Here is a 12,558-nt window from a genome sequence, read left to right as displayed (position 1 = left end):
ATATTTCATGAGACTACATTGAGCTTGACAACTGTCGTTTTCGATGTCAAAATAATTCCTTATTCTCAATCAATAAATAAAGGAAATACGTAGTATAGAGAAATAAGGGTCGAATCCTCAGGACTTAGAAAATCACAATTTAATGTTTGAATGGTTCTAACCAAGCGAAAATAGTAAAAAGGGGAGTTTGTAATATGAGATTAAAATGGTAAAAATAAATAAAAAACAATTTAAATAAAAATAAGAGTGTGAAGATTGTGAATAAATACGGTAAAAGTAGCCTCAAGCTTCGCTTTGATTCAATATCCTTTAGATCATAGAATAAGATTTTCTCTTCGGGATTCACATCGGTTACTTTGTCTACAAGGGCTATCCTTGTGACTCTATCTTGTATACCGAATACCCAAGGCAATCTTTGATTCCGGCTTCGGTAGTTGATTCTAACAACATCTATTGTCGTAGATCAAATACCGTTTAAGTTCGTGGTGACCGACTCGGATTGTTGTTTCTATAACCGTCAATTCCGATCTCAATTCCCTCTTGGCGAAGCTATCTCTCCAAGTGTGTTCCCAGGAAGTCGAATTGCTTTCTATAAGCTGAATCTTCCTCCCACACGTTTAATCGCAACAACTTCTTGACCAAAGTCAATCTTCGATTTTGAAAACTGTTTTGATTTTGAAAAATAAGCGCAGAGATTGAGAGAGAGATTTCGAAGATATTAAGGGACCGTTTCAATTCTCCCGTTGGAATTGAATCATCACGACAGCTCTCGGCTTATGAAAAGTTTAGCTAAGCATGACAAAAGTCATACTTAGCATAAAAATAAAACTTGAAAATAAAGAAAAATAAAAAGAACTTGAAAAGGAAAAGAGAAATCTTTTATAAAAACTAGAGAGAAAAGAAGAATGTATTATGAATGATGATTTTAGGCTTACCCCAAGTGGGTATTTATAGCCTCTCAAAGCCTAAAGGATAAACAAAGAAAATAATAAAATAATACAAAAGATAATTGTTTTTAAATTTAAATTCAAACTTAAACTAGTCTCCTAATGCAACTCTGCTCGTCAATCTTCCAGAAGGCGTGCAGACGAAGTCTCCTAGAAACCGCCGCTGACTGGACCTTCTAGAAACTGCCATGTCAGACTGCGTCGTGCCCAGAGTCGTGCCCATGTCTCCAGCCGTGACAAAATAATAAAAAAAATGCAGAATTCGCCCGTTTTATCACCAATTCTGGAAAGTAAGGACCTGTACGAAAATAGACATAACATAACCAAATCAGCAGCAATAACTTCACAAAATCGAAGAAATAACGAACAAATATTAACGATTCTGAACACTCATCAAATTCCCCCTCACTTATCTCATGCTTGTCCTCAAGTATGATTAACCAAATCAGTCAAAAACTTCATTAAACGTTCTTTGTCAAGTTTCATATTCAAGGAAGCAAGGTAGAGACCACATAACTATTGAAGTCAAGAAATCAATCAACTGAACATCACCAATTGAAACAAGTCAAGTGCAATTGTAATATCCATTCATTCATAAATCTCAATGCTCATAACTCAATACCTTACCGGGATTCACTCAAACCACTCAATGTGTTTGGGGTAAAGAAATGCTCAATGTCAGAATCGACACGATATTACCATAAGCCTGCAAGTAAATCAAATCTCCACTACTAATAACAAGATGCATAAATCAAAGGGTCTTTTATTGGTTGTAACGTGGCTTAAGTAAAGGTGGGGAAAAGGCTAAATATATGGCTAAAATTCAAGGCAAGGAACTAACAAATAATAATCTCTACTCCATCAAAACATTAAGCACAACAAGATAAAAAGACGACATATCAAACAACAATTTCCTCGTCGAAATGCATTTTTTCTTTTTCACACTTTTGTTGTTTTGTTTTCCATTTTTTCTTTCATGTCTTTTTTTTTCGAACAATTTTTTTTTCTTTTTCGAACTGCTATTTTTTTTCAACATTTTTTTGTGATGGAGAATACAATGGTAAAATTATTCACTTGCCCTGAAAAAGGTAGAAAAGAGGGATAAAATAAAAAGGCTCGGGTTTATGAATATGGTGGAAACAAAGAAATGGAAATAGGCTCAAAAGTGGTTAACTAAGGGAAAATATGCATGGGTAGGCTATTTAGTGGGGAAACGGAATGGTTAATCCTAAGGTGCCCAAATCATTTTTAAGCATCATGTTCATGTGTAATCTCGACAGTATTTAACATGCAGGTTCTAGAATGCCAATGTCAAATTCGACACACTCAATCAAACAAAATGAGAGCGAAAATGATATGCTCGTAAAGACTCAAATCTCACCAAATTGTTTCATGCATTGAGCTAATTACATTTCAACCAACAAAGTCATGGAATATCACAAAAATACCAACTTATCACAATCCATGCTATCCATTATCAAGAATATCATAACCTAAATAATCATGTGTTCCCAAACAAGCATAGCATTCCAAAAATTTTCACCAAGACAAAGACAATCAATGAAATTTCCGACCAATTCAACCAACACATACTAGATTCAAAGCATAAAGATAAGCGAAATAAAATTCAATCCTACACTCTACTCCCCCTCACTTAAAGCGTTTTGCCTCAAAAAGAAAAAAAAAATTAAAGTGCAAGAGAAGGAACAGAGTACTCCCCGGATTTACTGTCGACCGGTCTCCTTAGAAGTGTGCTAACGTGCACCGTTACATGCTCCTAGGGGTAGAATTTGGCATTGTTCGGATGATAATCTCTCAATTCTTCGTTGTTTAAGTTTGAAATTCCTGCAAAATTAAATAAAATATGCTTAATCGGAAAAAAAATAAAAAATAAAAATAAAAATAAAAATATAACAGAATTGAAAACAATGGGTTGCCTCCCATGAAGCGCTTTATTTAACGTCATTAGCTTGACGACCTGGTTCAGACTACAGGTTTCGTGACAAACACTTCCGCTTCATTCGCTTTCTCTAACTAAGAAATTCATTATGAGAAATTTGAAAATTCTCACAAAGATTTCTTCGGATATTTCCCAATTTTAAAAACTTGTCTAGAAGAATGGCCGTCAAAACATCTTTTTTACCAAAAAATGATTTCTTCAAACGGCTCCTTGATGATTTTGACTTAATTTTTGGTGACAACAAAAAGGAAGGTAAATCTTTAGTTTTTAAAGGAGTTGAGATCAAATTTGAATCAACAACTGAAATATTTTTCAACTCCCTTATTTCATCTTTTTTATCATCTGATTCCTTGCATAAATCGTCAACAAAGTTAGATTCATCATCAACAAGTTCAAAAATGCCAACAAAATTAATACTATGAACGTTATCCGGATATCTCATTGCTTTATAGACATCAAATTTTAAGATCTCACCGTTGAACTCCATTGTAAGAATACCGCTTCGAACATCAATCTTTGCATTTTCCGTGCTCAGAAAAGGACGACCGAGGAGGATTTCAGAACCAATGTTGCTACGATCATTTTCCATATCAATCACATAAAAATCAGCAGGGAAAATTAAGTTTTCTACCTCCACTAGAACATTTTCTATGAGTCCTTCAGGATAAATAATTGATTTGTCGGCTAGCTGAAGTGTAACTCTCGTCTCTTTCAAAGGCTTGGTGGAAATTAAATTATAGACGGAGAGAGGCATTACATTGATAGAGGCACCTAGATCGCACATAGCTCACTTGATTTTAACCTCACCAATTTTACAAGGTATTGAAAACATACCTTGGTCTTTATACTTCGGTGGAAGCGGTCGTTGGAAAACTGCTGAGACGTTCGCGCCTAAATCCACTTTCTCGACCCCGGTAAGCTTCCTTTTAGTCATACAGAGATCCTTCAGAAACCGACAATACCTTGGAACTTTCCGGATAACTTCGAGGAGATGTATGTTAACTTCTACCTTCCGAAGTACGTCTAATATTTCCTTTTCCTCAACTTTTTTATCCTTTTTAACTAACCTTGATGGAAAAGGCGGTGGCACATCGTAGGGAGATGGCTTCGGATCGTCCATTTGTTCTTCATCGTTCTCTTTCTGGGATTCTGCGTCAACTGCTTCTACTTCACTTTGGGAGTTCGAATCTTCTTCTTTCTTTCGGGATCTTGTGCTTACCTCCTTAGGGTCTGGTTGTTCAACAATTGTACCACTTCGGAGGGTGATGGCGCTAACATTCTCTATTGGATTCGGTTCAGTTTGTGATGGTAGCCTCCTTTGTGACTCTAATCTCCCCACGGTTTGAGCCAGTTGGCTCAATTACTTGTCCATCTCTTGGAAGTGGGTTTCAGTTCGAGTCTGGAATATCTCCTGGGATAGTGCTAACCTCTCGACAATCAATTCTAATGATGACTTCTGCGGTTGTTGCGGTGTTGGAGGTCTCGCTTGATAGCCTTGATTCGGTCTCGGGTTCTGCGCATAACTGAAGTTCAGATGGTCCCTCCATCATGGGTTGTATGTATTACCATAAGGATTATAAGCTCTTTGGGGAGGTCCCGGGAAGTTTCCGACTACGTTGACTTGAGCTGTTGTATCGTCTTGAATCAGTGGACAACCATCTGTTGGATGATCAGGCAATGCACATATTCCACATACTCGGTTTTTTCCTATATTTCCTGCAACAAGAGAGTTTACGACTTCAGTTAACTTATCTATTTTACTTTCCAATGAAGATTAACTTATCTCATGAACCCTTCGAGAAGGTTCATTATTTGCGCGGAACTGTTGGGAATTTGCAGCCATCGTCGATATTAAGTCTCTAGCCTCGGTAGGAGTCATATTCACCAAGGCTCCACTGCTAGCAGCATCGATCATCTTCATTTCCAGGGGAGATAATCCTTCATAGAAGTATTGAATGAGTGTTTGTTCGGTTAGCCCATGTTGTGGGCAACTAGAACACAATTTCTTAAACTGCTCCTAGTAGTCGTAGAGCGACTCTCCATCAAGTTGCTTGATTCCAAGTATTCTCCTTTGTAGTTCACTTACTTTTGCCGCAGGGAAAAACCTGTCAAGAAAAAGACGAGTCATATTAGCCCATGTAGTAACAGAATTAGGAGGAAGCTAAAATAACCACTCCTTAGCCGAGTCGGCTAAGGAAAAAGGGAAAGCTCTAAGTTTTATTTGGTCCTCGGTTACTCCCTGTGGTGTCATGCTAGAGAAGACCATGTGAAATTCTTTGAGATGTTTGTGTGGATCCTCGTTTGGCAATCCGCGGAATGTAGGGAGGAGATGAATAAGGCCAGTTTTCAACTGGTATGGAGTTTTGCCTTGGGGAAAATTAATGCACATAGGTCCTTGTTCAGTGGGTGCCGCGGCTAACTCCCGAATAGTAGGTTCGGCCATCGGATTTGTATTACCTGAATTTGATCTTTCTTCTGGATCTAATTGTTGTCTCCTTCTTTCCCGAAGTGTCTGTGCGTGGAGTCTCCTAGCTTCAGCTTCGATCTCCGGGTTGTACTCCACTAATGTGCCCAGATTAGTCCTGGTCATAAATCAAAAACAAACAAAAATTAGTAACTTTGGCGAAGTCCCCGGCAACGGCACCAATTTGACAACTGTCGTTTTCGAAGTCAAAATAATTCCTTATTCTCAATCAATAAATAAAGGAAATACGTAGTATAGAGAAATAAGGGTCGAATCCTCAGGGACTTAGAAAATCACAATTTAATGTTTGAATGGTTCTAACCAGGCGAAAATAGTAAAAAGGGGGGTTTGTAATATGATATTAAAATGGTAAAAATAAATAAAAAATAATTTAAATAAAAATAAGAGTATGAAGATAGTGAATAAAAACGGTAAAAGTAGCCTCAAGCTTCTCTTTGATTCAATATCCTTTAGATCATCGAATAAGATTTTCCCTTCGGGATTCATGTCGGTTACTTTGTCTACAAGGGCTATCCTTGTGACTCTATCTTGTATACCGAATACCCAAGGCAATCTTTGATTCCGGCTTCGGTAGTTGATTCTAACAACATCTATTGTCGTAGATCAAATACCGTTTAAGTTCGTGACGATCGACTCGGATTGTTGTTTCTATAACCGTCAATTCCGATCTCAATTCCCTCTTGACGAAGCTATCTCGCCAAGTGTGTTCCCAGGAAGTCGAATTGCTTTCTATAAGCCGAATCTTCCTCCCACACGTTTAATCACAACAACTTCTTGACCAAAGTCAATCTTCGATTTTGAAAACTGTTTTGATTTTGAAAAATAAGCGCAGAGATTGAGAGAGAGATTTCGAAGATATTAAGGGACCGTTTCAATTCTCCCGTTGGAATTGAATCATCGCGACAGCTCTCGGCTTATGAAAAGTTTAGCTAAGCATGACAAAAGTCATACTTAGCATAAAAATAAAACTTGAAAATAAAGAAAAATAAAAAGAACTTGAAAAGGAAAAGATAAATCTTTTATAAAAACTAGAGAGAAAAGAAGAATGTATTCTGAATGATGATTTTAGGCTTACCCCAAGTGGGTATTTATAGCCTCTCAAAGCCTAAAGGATAAACAAAGAAAATAATAAAATAATACAAAAGATAATTGTTTTTAAATTTAAATTCAAACTTAAACTAGTCTCCTAATGCAACTCTGCTCGTCAATCTTCCAGAAGGCGTGCAGACGAAGTCTCCTAGAAACCGCCGCTGACTGGACCTTCTAGAAACTGCCATGTCAGATCGCGTCGTGCCCAGAGTCGTGCCCATGTCTCCAGCCGTGACAAAATAATAAAAAAAAATGCAGAATTCGCCCGTTTTATCACCAATTCTAGAAAGTAAGGACCTGCACGAAAATAGACATAACATAACCAAATCAGCAGCAATAACTTCACAAAATCGAAGAAATAACGAACAAATATTAACGATTCTGAACACTCATCAGAGCTTCACTGGATCAAGGTATGTGACTGGTAATACCTTTGTGGAATAATTATATGATATTGGGTATACAATTAACCGTTATGTTGATGACTTGAATGATGGGCTTAAGAGTGTGGCACGCCAAATAAAATTGAAATTGATAAATATTGGGCGAATGTTAATAATGTGAACGTGTTGATGTTCATCGCTTTATTTCTTGATCCTAGGCATAATTTGAGATATGTTGAGTGGATCGTTCATTATTCTTATGATCCTAGTGACTCTTATGTCTTGTGTGAATGGATTAAAGATAATTTGACATCGTTGTTTGATTATTATGCTTCTTCACATCCTTCTCCAACTCAAATGAGATCATGGTCTTTAGGTCCTAATTCTAGTGGTCATGGTGGCGAGGGAGAAATAAAGAAGTTGAAAGGAACAAATTTAAGAAAATATTATGTGACAGAGGTAAAACTAAATGAAACTTATAAAACAACAACCAAGCTAGAGAGATATTTGGGGGATAAATGTGTTCGTGATAATGATAAATTGGATATCTTAACTTGGCGGTTTATGCAAACAAATAGCTATCCTATTCTTATGAGTATGGCACATGATATAATTGCGATTCCAATTTCTACCATTACTTTATAGTCTACTTTTAGCATGGGAGAGGGTGTTCTTGATTCCTTGTGCACCTCTTTGATTCCTAGGTTAGTGGAAGCTCTTATTTGTACTTAAGAAGGGATCTGTGCTTCTCATGAACCCATCATGATAGAGGAGAGCTTGCAAGCACTAGACAATATGGTAGAAGGTTAGATTTCGATACCAAATTTATTAATTTTATTTATAATATTTATCTACAATTTTTATATATTTAAATAATTATATTTATAAACTGTAATATTATTTTGTCGTATATTTGTAATGTTTTTATGTAGAAATGAAATATTTCTCTTCAGATCAACCCTCAATTACAATTGACGAGACGAACAAAGTTTCAAAGCAATTAAATATATCTCTTTAGTTTCATTTTCTTTAGACTTTTAACATTTAAGTTTTATATTTGGACTATGCAATTTGAATTTTTGAATTTCATGTTTGAATTATGCAATTCATATTTTTAAAGTGTCTAAGTTGTTCGAATTTGAATTTTTCAAAAAAATTAGTGTAGAATTGTTTACTGTTTAGTGCAGAATTTGTTAGTGCATAATTTTTTTTATGTAGAATCATTTACTGTTTAGTGCAGAATTTGAAGAAAAAAAAGAAATCGGGTACCTACAAGTCATGGGCCAATTTTTTAGCACTTGAACAGTCCAAGTACCCAAAAATACGGGTACCTAGTTTTGAACAACCCTATTGATAAGTGTAAAGCCTCATACCTCAGAAATATGATCAAAATGAGATTAAAGGAAAGTGTTTGTGTACTTGGTAAAAGTGTAAATCTCTATGTCGTTCTGTTACGTTTGAAAGAAATAAATATGTCTATATGTCTCACTAGAGGTGATAAAGTGTCATCTGCACAAAAAACTCTTATTATATTTTTTGATACTCATGAATGAGAACTCTTCTTTGAAAATGACGTGTTTAAGACAAGGTCTGCAAAGGTAACTATGGGTGGATGAGTAAGGCTTTCCTTACTATATCTTGAGTTAAGATTTATCTGTGTTGGTCTAAGAAAAGCCTCTAACGAAAAAGAGTCTTATGTTAACATGAAGGAAAAAAGAGTCTTATGTTAACATGAAGGATTGTGATATTCGATTCAGTTTCGAAGATTAGGTATTATCCAAATATCTCCGTAGAGGAAAGTATTGGGATTGGACATAAGAGAAAAGTTGAGTCATGAATTCTCTAAATTGTTATAGATACTTAAAAAATCAGATCAGTCATTTACCAACATGAGTTGACTATGAAATCTGAAGGTATTCAAAATGCCTTTAATGCGTATGCATTGAGATGATGTCGTTCTGACTTTCTATTAGGGACATTTAAGTGAAGTTTGATTGATTCTACTAGTAGAAGTCTCTTAAAATTTTGGGTATTGATACAAGAGAGTCATGATGAGTAATAACATTCTAATGGATAAGGTTTAGTAAGCTAAAGAAGCCCTCACTGAGGTAACATTGAGGAGTTGTTGAACTCAATCTTCACGTCTCTTATATTTAGGCAAATTTCAAGGATGAAATTTCTTTTAAGGGGAGAGTTGTCGTACCCCAATTTAGGGGTTAAATTTTTTAAGGACTAAATTTAAATTGTAATAAAACTATGAACCAATTCACTATATTAAGAAAGTTTGAGGACGTAAAGAATAAATTGATTGTTTCTCAAGCAAAGTTAATTTTTTTAAGTTCCCATTTGCTTGGAACCACATGCTCACTTTACCAAAGAAGAAACTTCACATTCTTTTTTAACTCTCTTTATTTCAATTTTTTTCTCCCTCTTCATGAAAGCTTCCACCGCCATTTTGCTGTCGACTAGACCTTCGTTTCCTACACCGCTGCCACCATTGTGTTCCTTGAGCTGTGAGGAGTTGGAGATGTCTTTGGAATCCTTATCATCACCAGCGTGTGAGGGGTGAGAAGAGAAAAGATTCGACCGTTTGCTTTTTGGCATCTCCACCATTCATCGTCGTACAACAAAAATGGTAAGTGACTCTTCGACATTAAAAAAACAATTCTGGAAATTTCAGTCGTCGTCCGCCCACTTTAGGCCACCGTACGAGCCACACGTGCCGTCCCCTACGTGTGGGCGTTGTTTTCAACTAGGAGAGTCCTATTTCTTTTTGTTTTCATCATTGTTCCTAATTTGGAGTCCAATTCTCGTTGTGATAGCTTTGCAATGCGTTTTTTCATTAGTGCTAGGGACTTTAGTGTCACTCAGTAATGCTCATTGTGGTCTGTTGTTGATTGCATTAGCTAGTTGTCCAACTTGATTCTCCAATGCTATGAACAATGTTTTCTGGCTTCGTATCACAATTTCATTCCTCAACATGTACTCATTCAATAGAGATTCATGAGATATTGATGTTGAAGTTGAGGCTTGGTGGGAAGACTGCCCTTGAAAATTTTGTTGGTTATTGCTTTATTGCTATAGCATTGCCTAATGGTGTGACTGCTGCTGAGGCATCCTCTGTTGATTGTAATGCTACCACGTTGGTAATGTTGCTGTGTATTTCCATAATTTGATTGGAATGACGTGTTGGGATTTGCAACATTTTGACTCCTCCAAGATAAATTGGAATGGTTGCAGAAGTTAGCATTGTATGCATTCCCATATATATTTATATTTTAGTTCCTGTTGTAATTTCTCATAAAATAGACAGACTCAGGGTTTTATGGACATTCTTCGAAGTTATGGTTATCACCACAATAAACACAACTAACTAAAGATGTAGATTTTACCTCATACATACCCCTGGTTTGTGAAGCTTCTTAACCATGTCTATCAATGCTTTGATTTGGGCAACCATAGAATTAAGGACATCTATATCCACTGCTGCATCATTGCGTCTGCTGAATATCTTCCTCATGTTGGGTAACTGATAATCATTGTTTGATATTCTGTCCAAAATATCATAAGCCTCATTATACGTCTTACCCAGCAATGCTCCGTTTTCTGAAGCATTTACTACCATTCGAGTGTACATGTTCAACACATTATAGAAAATTTCCATTTGCGTCCATTGTGAGAATCATGCATTGGGCATTTGTGCAACAATTCCTCAAAACGTTCCCAAGCGTCATACAAACTTTCATCCTCTAATTGCTTGAAAGATGTCAAGTAATTTTGCAGCTTTGCATTCATATTGAGTGGATTGAAACACAGCAAGAATTTTTTTGCTAACTCATTCCATTGATGTTATAGCAGTAGGCGGCAGTGAATTAAGCCATGCTATAGCTTTATCATGGAGTGAATAGGGAAACAACTTCAGCTTCAAGGCTTTTTCAAGTACTTATTGCTGTATAAATGAGTCACATACCACCATGAATGCTCTAAAGTGTGCCCTAGGGTCTTTAGTAAATGAATTGCTATAATGCCCAATTGACTGCAGTATCTACCGACTTCAATTCAAAATTGGCAGCATGTATTGTTGGTCGCACAATGCCAGGATGTAAATCATTGAGTGTCGGCACCACGTGCTCCCGAATAGGCCGATTTCAGTCATCTATGTTGTAATAATGTTGTTGTTTAAATCCATTTCCATCTGGCAGTCTATCCTCACCATTTAACACTAGTGGCAGAGCATTGTTACCATCACCATGCTGGGCAATGTTTTCTCAATTACGAGCTACTTGTCTACGATGTTCTCATAATGTATATTCGATTTCAGGATCATAAGGCTTTAGATTTTAATTTCTGAAATAATTTGATGAGAAATTATGAAAATACCTTTTTGGGGCATTTGGTTCGTGGAAATGAACATTACCAAGGGGAATAATCTTTTCCGGAATTACATTCACACGTTTGGTTCACGGAAAAGTTATTACTAGGAAATAATATTTTCTCAATAATAGCCATTTTTTGTTAAAATGGTGGGAAAATCATTACCTCCAAATTCTTAGGTATTAGACAATTTCCACCATTGTAGACAAGAATACCCCTAGACTAATGAATTCTTTTTATAATGATCTTTTTCAATTCTTATTTTTTGAATTTTACTCAAAATTATAAATATAATAATAATATACAAAGAGTTTGATTTAATAAAATATTAATAAATTTGAGTATTTAAAAATATTTTATACTTATAATTTTACAAGGTAAAAAAAATATGATTGTAAAAATAAATTATTTAAAATAATCTCTAAGTTTAAGTTATTAAAAAAAAGATCTTATACATTAAAAAATATTATCTTTGTCCACTTGAGATCATAATATAATTTCATATTATATTATATTTTATATAAATAAATATGATGGTTATGAAAATTATTAAAAATATAAGTTTAATACAATAATTATATATTCAATATATTTTTCTCAAAAGTTAAATAGTATAACGATTAAAATATTTCTAGGAATTTTGATTCAAATATTTATAATGTATTATTAAAGTTTAATTATTTTTTAAAAACATATATCGCAAGGATAATTTGATAAAATATACAGTCAAGTAATCTTATATTCCTCTAATGAAACAATGTATTTTTACATTCATGCTAAATAAAACAAACAAGACAATACAACATTTTCATAATAATGTTACATTCCATTAATGTTATTCCCAAAATTAATCTTACATTCCATGAACCAAACGCCACCTTAAGGTTTATAAAGGACACAAATTACCACTTATAGTGTTTTTTTAACCTAGGAATTTTCGAGATTTTGTTACTTCCTAATTATTTGCAATCTTAACCAAGAAAGAAAGCATAACATGTGAATCAGCTAAAAGCTATGGTCAACCTGATCTCCTGGAGCCTTGATTAATATTTTCCAGAAAGAAAGATGGATTTCTCGTCTCATAAATGCTTTGTACCTAAATTTTTTCGAGATTTTAATCAGTATTTTCTAGTGTATCTTCTTCATCAATGAGATCCTCAACTTCTTCGCTTTCTTCTCCTTCGGATTTCTCTCTGTCACTTCCCCTTGTATCGTTTTCGGTTTCCTCAGCTTTACTCTCTTCTTCGGCTTCGACTTCTCCGGTTCTGATGTTCTCGGTCGTCGTCGACGACACTTGAATTTGAGGATCGAGGTCCTTCC

At 35.2% G+C, this 12,558-nt stretch overlaps 1 non-coding gene across 1 annotated transcript; it reads left to right on the top strand.

The window, feature by feature from the left end:
• The first annotated feature begins 10,548 nt into the window (after positions 1-10,548).
• Positions 10,549-10,650, top strand: LOC120156024. Its single transcript, XR_005519030.1, has one exon. It is a non-coding gene; the product is annotated as a small nucleolar RNA R71 (small nucleolar RNA).
• Positions 10,651-12,558: the final 1,908 nt, after the last annotated feature.

This window comes from Hibiscus syriacus, unplaced genomic scaffold (assembly GCF_006381635.1).
Source record: "Hibiscus syriacus cultivar Baekdansim isolate YM2019G1 unplaced genomic scaffold, ASM638163v2 tig00111210_pilon, whole genome shotgun sequence".
NCBI classification, from domain to species: Eukaryota; Viridiplantae; Streptophyta; class Magnoliopsida; order Malvales; family Malvaceae; genus Hibiscus; species Hibiscus syriacus.
Note: the sequence above shows the minus strand (reverse complement) of the source record. Positions and strands in the feature narration are given on the sequence as shown.